Source organism: Dipodomys merriami, unplaced genomic scaffold, assembly GCF_024711535.1.
Source record: "Dipodomys merriami isolate MVZ:Mamm:240054 unplaced genomic scaffold, mDipMer1.0.p SCAF_48, whole genome shotgun sequence".
Classification (NCBI taxonomy): Eukaryota; Metazoa; Chordata; class Mammalia; order Rodentia; family Heteromyidae; genus Dipodomys; species Dipodomys merriami.
The window spans coordinates 8,548,493-8,563,590 of record NW_027206046.1 but is presented as its reverse complement, the minus strand read 5'-3'; the positions used below and the strand labels follow the sequence as shown (position 1 = coordinate 8,563,590).

The 15,098-nt window shown below is 49.5% G+C and overlaps 1 protein-coding gene across 2 annotated transcripts in view; it reads left to right on the top strand.

Annotated features, from left to right (window-relative positions):
• Window positions 1–15,098, top strand: part of Cgnl1 (cingulin like 1) — a 143,769-nt gene that overhangs the window by 12,488 nt on the left and 116,183 nt on the right. The window contains exon 1 of one of the 2 annotated variants that reach the window (XM_069995329.1): window positions 2,638–2,732. The exons of the other annotated variant lie outside the window; for it this stretch is intronic. The gene's annotated coding sequence lies outside the window, so the exon portion shown is untranslated. Of the gene's footprint in view, window positions 1–2,637; window positions 2,733–15,098 lie in introns of those variants that run through there. 2 annotated transcript variants of the gene reach the window in all.

Here is a 15,098-nt window from a genome sequence, read left to right as displayed (position 1 = left end):
TGACTGCCATCTGTAAACTTAGGGAGGGAGTCGTGACGAAGCCAAGGGGAAAAGTGGCCCAGGGAGCTGGACCAGCATTTGCCAATGTCCTGTGGTAGGATCATGCCTCCTGTGTTCAACAGCAGAAGTGAGCCAACATGTGGGGAAGGGGGCAGAGAGAACCTGGGAGAAGAGTCACAGGGGAGGCCAGGGAACCCCAGAACAGGAAGAGGACCTGGCCACGTGGGCTGCTCATGTGAGTGTCCTCCATAAAGGGAACGCAATAGTTGTCACTATGAAAGCAAGTATTGCATGCCAAAGGTTTACAGAAAGTTGGAAGCTGCCACTAAAAAGACTTCCCGGAGGTGACAGAAGCGTCTCTTGCCTCAAAGCCGGGGGTGGGGGTGGGGAAATGGACAGCCCACGTCACTCCTCCCCTCCCTCCCTCCTCCCCTCCCTCCCTCCTCCCCTCCCTCCCTCCTCCCCTCCCTCCCTCCTCCCCTCCCTTCCTTTTGTCCTTGCTTCCTTTTCTTATTAGTTGTGGGTCTTGAACTTAGAGCTCTTCAGCTCAAGGCTAGCATCTACCACTTGAGTCCCAGCACCACTTCTGGTTTTCTGGTGGTTCATTGGAGATAAGAATCTCTTGGGGCTGGGAAGGTGGCTCAGTGGTAGAGCACTTGCCTTGCATGCCTGAGGCCCTGGGTTCGATTCCCAGCACCACATAAACAAAAAGAAAAAAGCCGGAAGTGGCGCTGTGGCTCAAGTGGTGGAGCACTAGCCTTGAGCTGAAGAGCTGAGGGACAGCGCCCAGGCCCAGAGTTCAGGCCCCACGACCAGACCCCCCCCCCCAAAAAAAGAATCTCTTAGACTTTCCTACCTAGACTGGCTTTGACCCATGATTCTCTAATCTCAGCCTCCTTAGTAGCTAGGATTACAGGCGTGAGCCACAGGTGCTTGGCTCCAGACATTCTTTTCTGATCTGAGTATGCCCAGCCATTTGTGTGAGAGCAGCATTTGGGCTGGGTGGTCTCCGGGTGGCAGGTGGGAGCTTGGAGAGGCAAAAGGCCCACATGACCCCAGGACTCAGCAGCTTCTTCCAAGTAGAGTCAGGCCCCAATGGTGTATGACATTCCGTTCTCCTTCTATGTTCTCCGCCTTGGCTAAGGCTTACCATGGCCCTGTCCTGCTCAAGAACCCACCACAGCTCCTGTGACTGAAGGGCATCAGTGAACCCTTTGACACAGAAGTCATGCCCCTTAGGTCTTCCTGTCTGGAGGTTATTGTTTCCCCCTTCCCCCCTCACAAAAAAAAAAAAACAAGCTCTGATCAATTGGAGAAAATGAATTGTTTCATTTTGCCAACAAAGAAGGCCTTGATTTGATGAGATGTTTTGTTTTTTTTTCCGCCAAGGAAATGATCTTTTTGCTTTGTCTTTGAACCACAAAAGTCAATACTACTTTTCTAGTTACTGTGAGAGTCTGGGGTGTGGCTGTAGGCTGAAATCAATCAGGTAATTTGTGTGGGCTGAGCTAGCCCAGCTGCAGCCTAGTAGTCATGGTGTCAGGTGCTGGGGGCTCAGTGTCTAATAGCATGGGGTCAGGTTTGCACTTCCATGGCCTACTGCCTGCCTGCCTCTGGGGGGGGGTGGCCTGGATATTAGGACAGAGGTCCCCGGAAAGAGGCACTCAGTTCACACTGCATGTCTGGCTAGTGCCCGTGGCTCACGTCTGTAATCCCAGCTACTAGGAGGCTGAGATCTGAGGATCATGGTTCAAAGCCAGCCCTCAGCAGGAAAGTCTGTGAGACTTTTATCTCCAGTGAATCACCAAAAACCTGGAAGCAGAGCTGTGGCTCAAATGATAGAGCGCCAGCCTGGAGTGGAAGAGCTCAGGGACAGCTCCAGGCTCTGAGTTCAAGCCTCAGGACCACAAAACAAAATGGATGTGTTGAAGAATGGCTCTGACTACTTTCTGAAGGATTGCTTGTTGACTCGGCTCCACTCCTCTCAATCTAACACCTGTAGTGCCTATTCTTGGAGGAGCCTCACACCTGCCTTCCTGTTTCCTTATCACATTTCTCCTTCACTCCCTCTTTCCCTCCCTCCCTCCCTCCCTTCCTTCGTCCTTCCTCTCTCTCTCCTTCTTGCCTTTCCTCCCTTTCTTCTTCTTCTTTTTTTTTTTGTTGGTCATGGGACTTGAACTCAGGGTCTGGGCACTGTCCCTGAGCTCTACCACTTTGAGCCACAGTCTTACTATTGGTTTTTTTGCTGGATAATTGAAGATAAGAATCTCACGGACTTTCCTGCCTGGGCTGGCTTTGGACCACAAACCTCAGATCTCAGCCTCCTGAGGATTACAGATGTGAGCCATTGGGGCCTGGCTCATACCACATTTCATGGCAAATGAAAGATGAAAAAACTGTGGCTTCGCCCAGCTCCCAGAATCACGTGATGGCCCAAAGACCCTCGTGCCCGGATCTAAAGGGCTCCAGCTTGTCTGTATGGGGTGGAGCAGGGGGCAGGAGCGACCAGGTGAACTCCATGACTCTCAGCGCCTCCTGCCAGCCCCAGCTGCTGCCTCTAAAACCCCTGACTTTATCTGGCACTCCTTGGTTGATTCTCACAGGCCAAAAATCCGCTCCAGCGTTGGGGGGCATTGGTACTGGCTGGCTGTGCGCTTCCTTGCTGTGCAGTTTGCCACAGGTCCTGGAATCCCTCTGGTCTTCAGTCTCTTCATCTCTGCTGATGGAAATCGGTGAGTCTCTGCTTCCGGGGAGACTGTGAGAAGGCCTCGGTGAGAAGCACCTTGAAGAGGGGCTTTGGGGCACAAAGGAGGGAGGCCAGGGCAGTAAGCAGAGGCCAGGCAACGCCATCACTGCAGTCGCACCCACAGCCCCAGGAATGCGCTCCGGAGTGTGAGTCCCGGCTTGCTGCAGGTCCACGCCTCCCTTGTGTATGGCCAGCCCACAGGGGATGGCAGGATTCCGAATGATGATGGAGGACGCATGTGTTCAGGGTCATGCTGGAGCTCAGGAGTGGGGGGCTGTGGACAGCGGCGGGGGGAGAGACTGCCCGGCTGCATTCACAAAGTCAGGCTCAGGCAGCTACCATGATGGGGTCTTCTCTGTAAGGCAGCTCTGCTTTAGTTCCTTCTCTTTTTGGATTGTGGATGAACATGGCACCGCCAGAGCAGATAGGAGTCCCTAGTGATGAGGGGCGACTTCATGCTTGTTGGTGTTTGCTAGCACTTTCTTTTTCTCCTGGGCTGTTTTGGGGCTCACTGGGGCATTCGGGTAGGATGTTAGAGAGCCGTGAATTGTCTCTACCCCTACAAATGCTGAGGGGAGCTCAGTAACCTAGGCCTCTCAGGAAGGGATCATGGCTTGGAGACTGGAAGAGCCAGAGGGCCAGCCTCCCAAGAAACAAAACTGGGGCACCCTTAGTTCCTGAGCAGTGCCCGTGGCCTTTCCAATGCCAGCAGAAGCTGCTGCTTCCCTGAGAGCAGAGGGTCTCCATCTTCATGCCCTCTCCTCCACGCATGCCCCAGGTGGGGGAGCATTGGTACACTGTGTCCTTCAAAGACACAGGGCCTGGAAGCAGAGTTCCCTGAGTGGCCAGCAGAGGCCTCAGGCTGCAGACCAGAAATGCTCTTTCCAGTCCTTTGGTCTCTGTAGTGAGAACTGATGAAAAGAAAAGAAAAGTGGCTGGGAAGGTGGCTCAGTGGTAGAGCGCTTGCCTTGCATGCATGAGGCCCTGGGTTCGATTCCTCAGCACCGCATAAGCAGAAAAAGCTGGAAGTGGCACTGTGGCTCAAGTGGTAGAGCACTAGCCTTGAGCTGAAGAGCTGAGGGACAGTGCCCAGGCCCAGAGTTCAGGCCCCACAACCGGACCCCCCCCCCAAAAAAAATAGGCTCAGGCCTGTAATCCTAGCTATGCTGAAAGTTGCCATCTGAGGATCATGGTTCAAAATCAGCCTGTGCAGGAAAGTTTGTGACTTCTTTTCATCTCCATTTACCCGGCACAAAAGCTGGAAGTGGAGGTTGTGACCCAAGTGGAACAGCACCAGTCTTGAGTAAAAGAGCTGAAGGACAGGACCCAGGCCCTGACTTTTAAGTTTCAGTGCTCTCACACACATACACAGCCCCAGACAACAACCCTGTAAAGAGCAGGAAGGTGGGAAAACGGAGCCAAAGGCCATATATGCACAGCTGCCTATGTGAAATCTTCAGGGCTCTTCACAAGAATGCTGCCAGGTCTCTCGTTCTCCACAGAAGCAATGTGTGATCAGATTTTGTGTTGCTTTTCTAAGCCCCCCCACCCAAGACTGCCAAAGTGAGATATGAACCCAGCTATTTCCATAATGGAAATAGCCCATAATGGAAATAGCTGAGAAATTTCAACTGTTAGATGAAAGCTAGAAGAGGTGGCTATCCACGTTCATTCCTTTCCTTTGCGGTGACCATTTCAAATTGCAAATCTCTGTAGAAATAAACCCTGGGACAAGCAACCACAGAGGTTGTTCTGCAAACTACCACCAGATGGCCCCACAGTACAACTGTTGAATAGCCCAAGGGTGCAACTTAGTTGGAAAGATCTGGGGGTTGGGGGTGTAATGAGGCAAGGGTCCCCCAACCCGGGAAATACGCTACCCTGAGATTTGCTAATATGGTGTCAAGAATAGATATCTGAATAGGAAGTTCTGTGTCACCGATCTCAGTGGGCTCCTGACAATTTACTAAAGCATTGGCCTAAAATGGGTATCTTTGAGCAGGGCATCTGTGGCTCACACCTGTAAGCCTAGCAAATCAAGAGACTGAGATCTGAGGATTGTGGTTCAGAGCCAGCCTGGGCAGGAAAGTCCAAGAAACTCTTACCTACAAATAACTACTAGAAAACTGGAAGTGGTGCTGTGACTCCAAGTTATAAAGCACTAGCCTTGAGCAGAAGAGCTTGGGGACTGTGCCCAGTCCCTTGAGTTCAAACCCCATGACTGAAAAAAATCTCTTTGGTGACTAGCAACTGTTTTAAAGTACCTTGACCTTGTTAGCGTGTATAGCAGATGCTGGTGTCTGTCTCTGACAAGGTTGGGTCTCCTCTGGAGGGCAGGTGCAGGATGGCAGCCTTGAACAAAGTCCTGAATGGAATTGTGGGGATGGCGTGGGGTCAGAGGTCATGCAGGAGTAGCCAGACAGCTTGGCAAAGGCACTCTTGGCCACTCCATGAGGTCAGGTGACTGGAGAGCCAGGTGGTGGACAGGCCGGAAGGGAAGAATGGCACTTCTCGCGTTGTTGGTGACAGTCTGCACTGGTGATTTGGCTCTGGGGTTTTGGAAATTCTTAGGAAGAGCTGGTGAGGACAGGAGCCCGGGGCCCTGCTGAGTGAGCAGGCTGGCTCTGCCCTGGCTCTACAGAGTCCCAGAGCTCAGCAGAAGCAGGAAGTCCAAACAGAGTCCAGCTGTTGAGCTGCCCTTCCTGTTGGACAGGAGGGGCAGCCTTGCCTGGGAAGAGCATCGGCTGGAGGGGGGTATCCCACCTGAGCCGGGCGGGAGCTCCCACCACACCCCAAGTGCTGAGCCCTGTGCTGGCACACAGCGGGCTCAGTGAGGAGGGCCCCTCACTCTCCACCAGTGCTCTTCGTACCACGGACAGCCAAAACAAAGAGAATTCTCAAGGAAGGGGATGTGGGGTGGGGAGAAAATGTTCGAGACTGTATTGGAAGACAACAGGAAGTGTTGTGATGATGAGCTTTGTAAATGATAGGAAATACCTTTAAAAAATGTACTTACTGCCAGGTGCCAGTGGCTCAGGCCTATAATCCTAGCTACTCAGGAGGCTGAGATCTGAGGATTGTGGTTCATAGCCAGCCCAGGCAGGAAAATCCGTGAGACTCTTATCTCCAGTAAACCACCAGAAAACCGGAAGTAGCTCTGTAGCTCAAGTGGTAGAGTGCTGTCCTTGAGCTGAAGAGCTGAGGGACAGCACCCAGACCCAGAGTTCAGGCTCCATGACTGACAAAAAGTACTTATGATTTCGTGGGAGTCAGAGATAGGAGGATTTCAAGTTGAAAGCCTGCCTGAGGCTAATAGCAAGACCCTATCTTAAAACCCACAAAAGGGTAGGATTATTGGCTTGTGCCTATCTTCCCAGCTACTCATGGCAGGGATGAAAGAGAAGCAAGGTTTGAGATCAGTGCAGGCAGAAAATTCCAAAAAAGACTGTCTCCAAAGTAATCAGCAAAAAGCAGGGCTAGAGGAGTGGCTCAAGTGGTAGAATGCCAGCCAAGCAAGAGAGGCCTCAGAAGAAACCAAGCCTGCTGACCTCACACCGAGTTCTCTAGGTCTCAGGACCCTAAGGAGTGAGGATTACAGGCGTAAGCTATCAGCACCCAACTTAAGTAGTGCTTTTTCCATAATTGGTCTTGTATGAATGGATTAGTCTCTAACACTCAAAGGAAGTTTTCAGGGGGGGAGGGAAATACCTCTAGAATTTATGGCTGTAAGGTGTGTATTAGGTTCTCAGGCCAAGGAGGAAAATTAATTACCTTAGAACCACATTCCTTAGCAGGCAGAGCTCTGCTGGCACCTCTGCCCTACAGGAGACCTGAACTTTTCCTTCCGTAAAGACATATTAATTTGAAATCTCAAGAACAAAAAGGAAAATTTCTCCAGCTCTCCCCCACCCCCCTGGACTTTGCCATTTCCTGGGGTTCAGCTAATCTCAGCACTTTTATTAAGCAGTCATAAGAGCTGATGGTAGATTTTGAAAGAAGAGTCCCGATTTTTAATTAACTAACATTGAATAATGAGGATTGACTTGTAATTTGGTACGATTGAGTTAACTCTTAACTTTGCGTCAGGCCTCTTTCTCCTAATGAAGGAGGTCCTTGGCCTTACACCGAGTCTCTCTGAAAGCTGCTTTACTTTCTTACTCTGTGCAGGACAGCAGACCCCATACCCTTGTTTGGGAGCCTTAAAGAGTAACTTGCTTTTCTTTTTTTCTGGTTTTGTTTTTGCCTTGCTACTTAACATCACCACCAACTCTCCATGCCTTAGAAAGCCTCCTGCCTGTCAGGTGTATGCTGGGCACCCAGGTCCAGAACTACCTTCTTCTTTTGCCTTCTCCTTCTGTCTACAAACTGTACCAAATGTTACTCCTCTTCCTCCTTGAAGCACCCCACCTTGTGGCCAGGCTCCCTACTTTAACATGCTTGATGTGTTCTCTTTCCAGACAACTCTGGTTCGTTGGCAGAAAACCCTTCCCTAACTCCCCCCTGGCTTGGCCTGGTCTCCAGGGTTCCCATTGTTTCAGGAAGGAAGTGGGTGTTGGGGGAGGGGGAGAGGTAAAGATAGTCTAGAGAAGGGACAAGTGACTTTGGTGTCTTTACCTTTGCTTTCATCCCAGCACTGCTGGGACTGTCTCGGGATTCCCATAGAAAGCCCTTGGATGAGCCAGGTACTGGTGGCTCACGCCTGTAATCTTAGCTAATCATGTGAGGTTCAAAGCCAGCCTGGGCAGGAAAGTCCATGAGACTCCTATCTCCAGCGAGCCACAAGAAAACCAGAAGCGGAGCTGTGGCTCAAAGTGGTAGAGTGCTAGCCTTGGGTGAAAAAACTTAGGGACATCGCTGAGGTCCTGAGTTCAAGCCCCATGACCAACAAAAAAAAAAAAATAATAAAGAGAAAAAGGAATCCCTTGGATGATACTTGATGGGGAAATAGAGGCTTCCGCTGCTAAAATTCAGGTAGGATAGGAGCCGTCCAGTGCAGCAAGCAAGACGCAGCAGCCTCCCCACTCTCCTCTACTTCGTCCACCTGAGGCCGCCACTCCTGGGTCCCTGGAAGATGTGGTCTTGTCCCACGTTTGCGTACCACGTGCAGTTGGAGCCCCTTTGCCAGTCAACATGAGGGGTAGCCGGTGGAGGAGGGTGCGTGAACTTGAGGAAGGCAGTTTTCCTATGCAGAAGAGCCAGGAAGATGGACGGGAGAGTGAACTGTGATCCTCAGGTCTGAGCCTCCTGTGTGGCGAGGATGGCAGGCGTGAGCCACCGGCTTTGTCGGGCTTTTCTTCCTGAAGCACGCGGCACAGGAGCATGGCAGTGACCGCCTTGGCATGGGTGGTGGAAGGGATGGCTAGGCCCCCAGGTTCTGCCTTAAAGGATCTCAGCAGTGTAGAAGCTGCGCTTGCGCACCTGCAGCAGGGAAGCTACGGGGCAGGTTTGGCACCAGAGGGGCGGGCGGGCAGGCGCAGGATGTGTGCTCTGCACCTTCAGGAATGTTGGGGAGGAAGGAAGAGGGAAGAAGAGGAAGGGCAAGGGAGCCTTTCCAGTTCGATGTCCAGGAAAGCAGTGGAATTGGAGCTGAGCTGTGAGTGGTGGACGGATTTCAGAGGCAGGAGAAACCCTCCTTGTCCTCCCTCTTTCCCCAGTTCTTGTTAAGAAAAATTCTAAAGTTCATTTGGTTCCATTCTGAAATTAGTCTGGAGTCTGGCTGGGTGAGTGAGCCCAGACCATGGGAGACAAGAAAAATGTGCTGAATGAATGATTGGGACTTGAGGTCTTCTGAATGACTCCACAAGGCAGTCATCACCTCGCACTCAGGGCCCTAGGCCTCTTGCTTCCTGGCTTGGTAACTTGTTTTTCCCTTGGCTGAAATTTCAAGCTGGTCCTTGCTTACTTTTCTTTATCCCCCCTCCTTCTGTCCCTCCCCCTTCCCCTTCCCCTCCCGTTGCTCCTCCTCCTCCTCTTCTTCGTCCTCCTCTTCCTCCTCCTCACCATCATCATTTTACTGGTACTGGAGCTTGAACTCAGGACCTTATTCTGCTTGTTTGGCTTTTTTGCTCACTTTCTACCACTTGAGCCATACCTCCACTTCCTGGCTTTTTACTGGTTAATCAAGAGATAACAGCATCTCAGATTTTTTGTCTGGGCTGACTTTGAGCCTCGGTCCTCAGACCTCAGCCTCCTGAGTAGCTAGGATTATAGGCATGAGCCACTGAGCACCTGACTTTGGATTTTGTGGATTTTTTTTTTCAGTTGCAGGGCTTGAACTCAGGGCCTGGGCGCTATCCCTGCACTCTTCAGCTCAAGGCAAGCACTCTACTGCTTGAGCTATAGTGCCACTTCCAGTTTTCTAGTGGTTAATTGGAGATAAGAGTTTCATGGACTTTCCTGCCCAGGCTGGCTTTGAACTGCGATCCTCAGATCTCAGCCTCCTGAGTAGCTAGGATGACAGGCATGAGCCACTGGCACCTGGCTTGACTTTGTATTTTTGATGTACAACTTAAGCCTTTCTAGAAGAAGTAGTGAGTTCTTTTCCACCAGGCTCTTCTTCCTGAAAGACACATTCCAGACTCATTAGGCAGGTCATAAAAATAGGTCTCTGATGGTTTCCTTATTTCAAGGAAACATCGAATTAATTATTTCCACTCAGGAAAATGTCGTGTTGGAGTTCATTTCAACTTTCATCCACAAGTGAACTCCTGGAAGAAGCAAATGAGAAGCCACTTCTAACATGTGTAGCTCAAAGGAAGAAAGTATCTCATTTTCCCTGAACCATTAAAAAACAGTCAATTGCCACCGAACAGTTTAGTCAACAATGGGCTGTATAGATGACAGTAATTTGAAAGAAATTATATAGTCTAGTGAGGTCATCATGTTCTTAACCTGAGTAAGTCTATTCTAGGATGTACATGCAGTGACAAAAGCCACCGAACCATCAAGTGTTCTGTATCTGTGGTCTATTGTGCTATGTAACAAAAATCCTCCACATCTAGTGACTTGAAGTAACCATTGACTATTGTGCATGGGCTGCAGGTCAGGTGATTTTGGGTGACTGATCAAGAGGGCTTGCTCTGGGATGAGCTGGCACTGAGCTGGGGGCTGGCACATTGATAATGGTCTCAGGTGCTTGCTTGCTCTTCTTGCCAGCCTCATCCAACCTGTGCATTTGGTGGCAGCAGGGGCCCTAAGAAAAAAACAGAAGTATTGAAGGCCTGAGGTGTGGGCTTGAGCTGTCACCTGACCATTTCTGCTGTTTGTTTGTTTGTCTTATGCCAGTACTAAGGCTTGAACTCGGGTGCCAGGGTGCTGTGCCCATGGCTTTTTTTTTGCATAGGATGGGCCCTCTACTACTTGACGTACTTCTAGCTTTTTGCTGGTTAACTGGAGATCAATGTCTCATGGACTTGCTTGCCTGGGCTGACTTTGAACTGAGATCCTCAGATCTGTCTCTTCAGTAACTAGGATTACAGGCGTGAGCCACTGATGCCCAGCTGCTGTGTTCTGTGGATCAGAGCAGGTTATAACTGCCTCCTACCCTCAGATGCAAGGATAAACAAAACCATTCCACTTCATCATGACTGAGTCTCCAGCCAGGGGCTGGAGAGACAGGGAGACCATGAATCATGGACCCATCCATCTACCCAGTCTGCCAACATGACTTTCCCTGTACTTTGTGGACTTGGTCCAACTTCAGACATGAACAAAATTCATTCTGCTTCTACTTCCAAATCCTTAATTCCTAGGGAGCTGGAAAAGCGGAGCGTGCCAATCTCCTATAATCTTTCCTCACGTGATGAGCATTGGTGGGGCTCCCACTACGCCGTGCCAGACCCCTAGCTCCGTGGGTTCCCACTAGGGACGTGACAGCTCTCCTGGCCTCTTGATGCTCAGCCTGAGGGAGAATCAGGTACCTCCTGTGAGAGGCCTGGTCTTGAATGTAGAGTTGGAATTTTCTAGGAGGGAAGGGAAGGGAAGGGGTGTAATTCCAGAGCCTTGAGGATGGAAGGACAGTTCTTTTTTCAGGGAAGGACGCTGCCTCTGTCTCATTTCTGCTTGTAAAGAGCTTTGTCAACCTTTCTGTGGTGCAAGAACTTTTATCTAGAAAATAAACCAGGCTCCTTGGAGGCCTGAAGCTGACCTACCTGATAGGCTCCATTTTCCTTTCCGGAATGATCTCTGGAGCAGCAGGGAGGTGAGGAGGGAGCTAAAGACAGGGAGACCAGTCCAGAGATGATCTGCCTTCCAAATGCATCCTTTTGGATGGAAGTGGCCGTGTGCACTTGCTGACTAAACGTGGCTGGTCCTCTGGGTATCTAGCTGCTTCCAGTCACCTCTTGAATGATGAAGGCTGATGGCAGGGGTGAGGGGCAGGATTGGAAGCTTCCCCCCCCCCTTCTGCTCTTTATAACAGGTTAGCATTTAAACTTCTGGCTCATTCCAGACACGATGCCTCCAGCCCCAGGAGAACTGTGGCCTCCTTGCCCTTGTACAACCTGCTCACTTTCTGGGAAACAGTGTAGACATGCTTAGGTGAGGGAGGTGTGTGCGTACCCTTGGCTTTTCCCGCTGCTGTGACTCACACTCCAAGCTTCCATCTTGGGGTAAAGCCCTGATGGGCTTTGAGACTCCAAACACTCTAGCCAAGGCTGGCTGAAGTCTTAGGGGATGTTGTTAGGACAGTCATTCCCTAAAGATGCCCATGCCATCATCCTCCATGTCATTTCCTGGTAAAGACTAAGGTGACAGATGGACCAGACTGCTAGGTCAATTCTTAGGCTTGAAACCAGTGCCTGGGTGCTGTCCCTGAGAGTATATGCTTAAGACTAGTACTACTAGAGGCACAGCTCCACTTGCAGTCTTTTGATGTTAATTGGAGATAATAGTCTCAGGCACTGGGCGTAACTGGCTCACACCTCTAATCCTATCTACTTAGGATACTGAGATCTAATGATCATGGTTCAAAGCCAGCCTGGGCAGGAAAATCCATAAGACTTTTTTTTTTTCTTTAATCGGTTGTGGGGCCTGATCTCTGGGCCTGAGCACTGTCCCTCAGCTCTTCAGCTCAAGGTTAGCACTATACCACTTGAGCCACAGCGCCACTTCCAGTTTTCTCGGTGGGTTATTGGAGATGAGTCTCACGGCCTTTCCTGCCTGGGCTGGCTTTGAACCACAATCCTCAGATCTCAGCCTCCTAAGTTGGTAGGATTGGTTGGTCAGCCACTGGTGCCTGGCAAGACTGCTGATCAAAGAGTGAAAGCAGCCAGGTGTGTATCTCCGTAGATCCAATCATCATGAAGGTCCTTAAAAGTAGAAGAGGCAGGCAGAGGGGGAGCTCAGAGTTGTGAACAAGAGAAATCAGCCTGACCTTGTGGGCTTTGAAGGTGAGGGAGAGGGTGAGGAGCTAAGAGCAGGGAGCTGGGGGCTCAGGGGCTGGAAAAGGGGACTAAACTCTTCCCCCTAGAGATCCCAAAGAGAACACAGGGCCCCTGACTCCTGAGTAACAGCTGGAGCTATGACAGATCTCTTTTGTGTCAAGCCAGGAAGCCAGTGCCCTTTAGTTACAATGGCTACCGGAAAGCAGTTCAGGATGCCAGAGGTGGCAATCGCCTTGAAGATGGGGCTCTGTGGCACTCCCTGTGCGGAGCTGGCATGCACCCAGGGCTCAGGGTTTCAAGATGAAGAGGATTGGCAGAGATGAAGCAGGGAGGCGTCTGCGCTCCAGGCCCAGCTGACTGTGTGACCTTGGGCGAGGGTGTTTGACCTTCCAGTGACTATATCTCCATGTTTCTCAGGAAGGAAGGTCCTGGTGACCTTTGCTGCACCTCTAAGGTCCCTGTAATTCTGTTTCTCACAGCCACTTGTTGACGTCCTGACTCTGCCCCCTCTAAGCAATCCCACGCAGAGTGCCAGTGACACCATTCTCAAATGCCAAGGTCACTAATTACTCCCCAAGGCCCTGGTGAACCTGTTCTCAACACATTCTCTGTGCCTCCTTGTTCCTGGTGGGGCCCCTGCCCACAGGCTCAGTTTGGGGTACAGGTAAACACTGCCGTCCAACCTAATAGTTTACCTAATAGTTTCTGAAAAGCAGCTCCATCTGCGTCCCCAGATTGGTTCCACTTGGAGACACTTGTCCCCATTGTCCTTGAGTCCTCTCTGAGGGCCAAATGACAACAGCCCTGCCAGGTTAGTCCTGGCCCCCCACCTGGGGTCTTCCAGCCAACACTAAATGTGTGGACCCAACCCTGTCTCAAGTCTAAGAGTACATGGCAACAGGCTGGTGCAGAGAGGGGGGGGGGAGGGGGAGAGGGGGAGAGAGGGAGAGAGGGAGAGAGAGCGCGCGCACGCGCATGCTGATACTGGGACTTGAATTCAGGGCCTGGACACTGTCCCTAAGCTCTTTTGCTCAAGGAAAGCACACTACCTATTGAACCACAGCTCCACTTCTGGTTTTCTAGTGGTTCATTGGAGATAAGAGTCTCATGGATTTTCCTGTCTGGGCTGGCTTTGAACTGTGATCCTTAGATCTCAGCCTCCTCAGTAGTTAGGATTACAGGTGTGAGCCACCAACACCAAGCCTCCACATCCATCTTAATATGGCTTGGTTGATGCCTCTTCAATGAATATTATAAAACCTCCATCTATACTGGTAACGTTGGGAGATTTTATAAACTAAGTGTCACGTGTGCATGTGTGGTGTGGACTTTTTCTCTGGTAGATTTCTCAAGGTAGATTAATGGAGATAGGACTTAATCAAGATAGTCAAATGTTATCAGTGATTTGTTGCTGGTGGTGTTCTTAGCGCTTGAACTCTGGGCTTGAGCACTGTCCCTGAGCTATTCAGCTCTAGGTGAACATTATACCACCTGAGCCACAGTGCCACTTCTGTTTTTCTGCTGGTTAATTGGAGATAAAAGCTGGCTTTGAACCACAATCCTCAGCTCTCAGCCTCCTGAGTAGCTAAGATTTCAGCTAGATTTTGTTTAACATAAGCTAATTAATCTTTTCCTTTGGTCATATATATATGCATATATATATATATATATATATATATATATATATATATATACACGTATGCACACACCACCACCACAAATATAGCTGAGCATGGTGGCACATGTCTGTAACTTCAGCTGCAGACAGAGGCAGGATGATTTCATGTTTAAGATCAACCTGGGCAAAGTTAATATGACCTTAGCTCAAACACAAAACACAAAAGGCTCAAGTAGAACGTGCTTGGATACAATCCCTAACCCCAACTAAAACAAAACCATACACATACGTTTTGGTTTTATTTTCATTCTATAACCTAAGCTGAGGAGCTCATTATTTTACTTATAAAAAAAATTGTGGCACAATCTGCCTAACATCAAGTTAGCCATTCACATTCTCTTCGTCAAGTAGACAGCTCCGTGCAGAAAGCACAGGTCCTTCCCTACACATTCTTTTCCATTGAAATGCACTGTTTTGGAAACTATCAATTTTATGAAGTACCCTCATTCAAAGAGTAACCACCAAAATCTCCAACGGAAGCAACAGAGACTCCCTTTTGAAAAATCCATTCCCATTTTTTATCGGCCTTATAACTCCAGGCTTATGTTTTATGCAGACTTAGAACAGAAAACAAATACTTTGTCCCTGACTGGTATATAAAAATCAAAGTTTGTAACAAAGTAACTATTTTTATAGCTCTCGAAGCTCATTAAAAGCACAGCTTCTTCCTGCAGTGTTCTGTCTTTTGGACAGGTATGTAATTAAGATAGATGGTGTGTGATCTTAAAAGAGTTCCCTAACCAGAGAATGTTCTGGGTAAATTCAATTTGTTACATTATATGTTACTCTTTGTTATGTCCCTCAGAGTCATACTTCTTAGCAGTCTACAAAATATCAAATGTAGGTCATTTTCCTTCCTACCATGTTACACCCATTAAGGAGGTTGTCATTCTGAGTTATCTTGAGTTTTATTGTGCAGTAGTTGGCTCCTTTTGTGATATTAAGTATAAATACCAAGGTTCTGAAACATGTATTATATTCTCTTTGTGGGAATTACTCTCCTTATCCCTATTTTCTATAAAAAATTAAAAAAAATACTTCTTGGGGGCTGGGAAGGTGGCTCAGTGGTAGAGCGCTTGCCTTGCATGCATGAGGCCCTGGGTTTGATTCCTCAGCATCACATAAGCAGAAAAAAAAAGCCAGAAGTGGCACTGTGGCTCAAGTGGTAGAGCACTAGCCTTGAGCTAAAGAGCTGAGGGACAGCGCCCAGGCCCAGAGTTCAGGCCCTACAACCTGACCCCCCCCCAAAAAAAAAAAAAAAAAAGTACTTCTTGGGCTGGGAATATGGCTT